We start from the raw sequence: 4715 nt of genomic DNA on the forward strand, positions 1-4715 counted from the left end.
CTGAGTGCTGTAGAAAGAACAATATGGTAGACAAAATTCTAAGTAGTCCTCTGGTGTTACGCCCTGTATAATCCCTATTCTTTGCATGTGGGCAGGACCTATGACTTGCCTCTAGCCAAAAGAATGTGCTAAGAGTGACTGGATGCTACTTTCTTGATTAAGATAGATAGATAGATAGATAACAGATCTCCTAGCAAATTCACTTTCACACTGACACTGAAGAACTAAGCCACCATAAATTCTAAAACTACCAAAAAAAACTGAATTATAAAAACAACCTGTGGGACCACAGATGTGGATCATTTCCCAGTTGAGTCTTCAGATGAGACCTCACTGTCAGCCAGTATCTTTACTGTAGACTTATGAGACCTCCAAGCAGAGGACCCAGTTAAGTCAGGCCTGGAGTCCTAACCTAGAAAAGGTGTGAAATAATAAATGTATGTTGTTTTAAGCTGCTAAATGTGTGGTAATCTGTTATGAGGCATAGAAAACCAGCACAATTAGATAGGTGTTTGATAGTTGCTTGCATTCAAATGAAGAGAAACTTGGGTAAATGGGGCACTGGTAGTGCTATTTCTATCACTCAAGACATGAGGAAAATGAAAAATAGTGAAGGAATAAAAATTATTTTTGGATGGAATGAAAAAGTCTTGGAAATGAGGAAAAAATTCATAAAAAAGAATTAAAAACCAAGTCAAATGCTTAAGAAATGTCAAAAAGACGAACTATGAAAGGTCATTATATTTCATAAGAAAATGGAAAATAGTCACTGGCGCCTTTTGAGAGAGTAGCTCCACTACAATATGGAACTTCAAAATCAATATTGTTAGGAATTGGAGAGGGGATGAATAGTGCAAATTTGGAGATAACAAATACAGATAAATAGAACAATTTTTGGAAGTTAAAGACAGAAGAGATATTTAATGGAAATTGGTGATGCAGAGTGCAGGGTTAAGGAATGTATATTTCAACATGGTGGAAGTAAGGATGAAGTAAAGAGAAAAAGACTAATGATGCTCTAGGGATAGGTGCTTAAGGCATGACACCTGGGGCTCAAGTGGAAGCGTCAGTCCTAAAGAAAGGCACTTTTTATTCTCAGACTGTTAAAAAAAAAAAAAAAAGGATAAAAGGACATGTAATGTGGAGAGGAGATTTTAAGAAGCTCACATAGGATTGTCTCTTAACTTCTTGATTAAAGAAGGGAAGCTGTCCACTTCAGAATGAGAGGGAAGGATTGGACCCTGCATTGGAAGTGAGTGAAGGTTTGGAATAGCTCTTTTGCAGACTGTGTTATAGGATCAACAAGAGATTAATGAAAGGATTAAGAAGCAATTAAAGTTAGCGTGAACTGGTAGTAGGCCAAGTCTGTAGAGTTTTGCTTGAAATCTGTCACTGATGCTGGGTAACAGCTAGTAGAGAAGCTGGATTGATGGCAGATCGGTGGCTCATAGAAAGCACAGCATACATCACTAAGGATGAGACCTGCATATACTACTTGATTCGAAAAGGACAGCCAGAAGATGGAGATTTTAACAACAGATGGCAAATGTACTTTCAGCCAGCTATGATATCGGTTAATTTTTTAAAATTCGACCACTAGAAAACAGAAAATACCCTAGAGTGTTTTAATCAAAGCCTATTTTAGCACTGTCCTTAACAGTCCAGCTAACTTCCTTAGACCAGTCCTTATTCTCCAGTTCCGTGTATATTTTATTTTATAATATGTATAAGGAATTGTCATTTTCTTAAAATGTTTTAAACAGAAGCAGCATAGTCTACTAGGAATTTTTATGTAGAGCTTAGCATCCTGATTCTGTAACTTAACTAGTTGCGATAGGAAAGTTATTTCATCTTTCTGTGCCTTAAGTTCCTTATCATAAGTGGGGATAATAATCTCTAACTCTCAGTGTAGATGTGATAATTAAATGGGATAATTTATGTATTGGTACCATGGCATATATGATTTTTAAATGTTATTTAAATTTTTTCATAGAAGCAATGTAATTCCATAATTATTTTTGCTTTCTAGAACAAGCCAGTAAAAAATACTGAGAAAAACTGGAAAACACAGAAAAGTAGAAAAGTAAAAATGATTAAAAAAAAATCCATCATCCAAGCATTAAAACTTTTAATATATTATTATCAAATATAAAATTTTATAACCAAGAGACAGTTTTAGGCCATAAAGTTCAATCCTTGCATTTTACAGATGAAAAAACTGAGGCCCAGAGAATGGAGCTGGCTTTTCTAAGGGTACAAAGCTTATTAGCTATAGAGCCAAGGCTAGAAATGAGGTCTTCCAACTCCAGTGACTTTCCACTCACTGTAATGAGAGGGTTAAAAACATTGCACTGTAAACAACCAACATTTATTGGGTCCACATATACTCAGGGCACTCACTGCTCTGGGTGTATAATCATTATTTGTTATAATTTCACACCTATTAAGAAACCAATTGAAAGCCTACATGTAGATCGGCAAAAAGACAATCTTTCTAAATAAAATGGAAAAAAACACCTTATACCTGTGCCTGCAGCATAAACTGTACAAAATTCATTTCCTCCAGTATCATAGTGTGCAAACAGTCTATTTTTGCAAGAGAAAACATCCATTTTTCAACTACACTTGATATCAAGGAAAGCATGATGGCTGTAAGTCATCCACTTTGTAAGCTCTTAAAACTCAGTCCCAAGGCTCTTGGGCCTTATCAACAGGCCTAAAAGATGTAAATTACTCCACTGAAAGTTCAGAAAAAATATTTTCCCAGATTGTTAAAGACCTCAAGCCTAGCCCACAGACCTGACATTTAGCCTGCAATGTGGTATGGTTCAAATTAGCTTTTTGAGGTGAACAAGGAAAAAGAAACAAGGAAATATGGAGTGGCCTCAAAATGATGTTCCCTGGAGGTCCACTGTTGAGTTAATTTGCAGATGATAATTTAACAAAGAAATAACTTCAGCATATCCTCTTATAGTGATTTAGACATTAGTCCCCCAAATTTTGTTTGCACAATTTTAAAAAGGTATTTCTAAAAAGAACACTTCCGTCTGCTTCTTTTTAAACAATAAGAAGTTGAGGATTACTAACTAGATGGTGTAACAAGTATTGCCCAGGCCTCTAGCCTAGGAATATCCTTCCAGCTCAAAGTATGTTTATGGCGTGTGTGTATTGTGTGTATGGTGAATGCAAAGAGTGAACTTTGACAAGTATAAGAGAATTTTCATTTGGTTTAATAAACACTTATTACCTGCCTACCATGTGCCGGTTATTTTAGGCACCTGAGGATACAAACTAAGCAAGTCCCAGGCCCTGCCATCTAATCTATAATCTTCTGAGGAAAGCAGACACATAAAAAGATAATTTCAATGTGTTAAATCAGAGATATAATGAGGTCTGTATTTGGAGCACAGACGTGAAGGAGGAGTTGGCAGCACTTAGCTTCATCTTTGGTTCAAGATGCCTGCAGAAGATGACTAATGTACTGGAGAGGATGACTAAATTAGCAAGGCAGTAAATCATGAAAAAGCATCCAGGTATGAACACAGACCTAAGGCATTAGCCAGTATGGTGTGTTCTGAGAACCACAAGCTGCTACGTATAGCTAAATAGTAAAGTTCAAAGCAGAGAGTAGGAAAAGATAAGGACTAAGAAGTACCTAAGGCCAGATATTGAAGAGACTTATGTACTATGCTGAGTAGCTAAAGAGCTTGGGTTTGATTCTGTAGGTCACAAGGAGCTAATCAAAACAGCAATGTGTGGTAGAAAGTTCACTCTGGGTAATGTGGGGGATGAACTGAAAAGGAACCAGACAAGAAGAATGGGACCAGCTAGAAGGGTCCAGATGAAATATGGTGAGGATATGATGCAGGGCAATGGCAGTGTGCATGAAAGGAGTTAATAGGTGAGCCAATGATTGAAGAGATAAGCTTGGAGGGATCTGTGACATGTCAGACAAGGAGAGGGAAGAGTTCAGGATGATGCCATGGTTTTGGGCATTGCATGCCTTGATGATTGCATGATTGCCTATGATTATGAAGACAAGAAAGAGCAGGGCAAAGGGGAAGAAAATGAGGTCAGCTGGGGACATGGTGAAAGTAAAGTGCCTATGAAACATCCAAGATAAATGGTTTGGCAGATGGAGGTTATATGAGACTGATGTTCTGGGGTTTCTCTTGATGACCACCTTCCTTCTGTTTTGATAGCTGTGGCAACTCTTCCTGGCTACCTGCCCCTGGAAGCACTAACCCAGAGAATCCAAGAAGAAACATATCCCCTTTGCAGTTGATGGGTTTCCTCCTAGGAAGCCTCTGCCACCTTTGATAGAAAGCTGGGCTCTAGATGGGGGACCAAGAGAGGACAACAGGATTGCGTTGCAGATAAAATGTGGTGCCTCCCAGAACCACACCCAATGACTTCTGTCTCCCTGTTTCTACTGCATGAGGGACAGCTTCAAGTATTGAGTCAATGTGGTGGCCAACCATACTCTCAATCTCAGCACATCTTATGGTCTCTCCTGTTTTCCTGTCTCCCTACCTCATAGCAGAATCCCTTCAAATGGAATTGAAAGACCACATTCTTGAAGACTCAAGACCACATTCATGTCAAATCTGCATCTCCGAGAAACCCACCTTTCTTTCTCCCCTCACTTCATGCCACAAACTTCCCTCTCCCAACTCTGCCTGTCCCACTGCCCCCAGATCAGTCAGTTTGTTTGG

This window comes from Physeter macrocephalus, chromosome 1 (assembly GCF_002837175.3).
Source record: "Physeter macrocephalus isolate SW-GA chromosome 1, ASM283717v5, whole genome shotgun sequence".
In the NCBI taxonomy this organism is placed as follows: Eukaryota; Metazoa; Chordata; class Mammalia; order Artiodactyla; family Physeteridae; genus Physeter; species Physeter macrocephalus.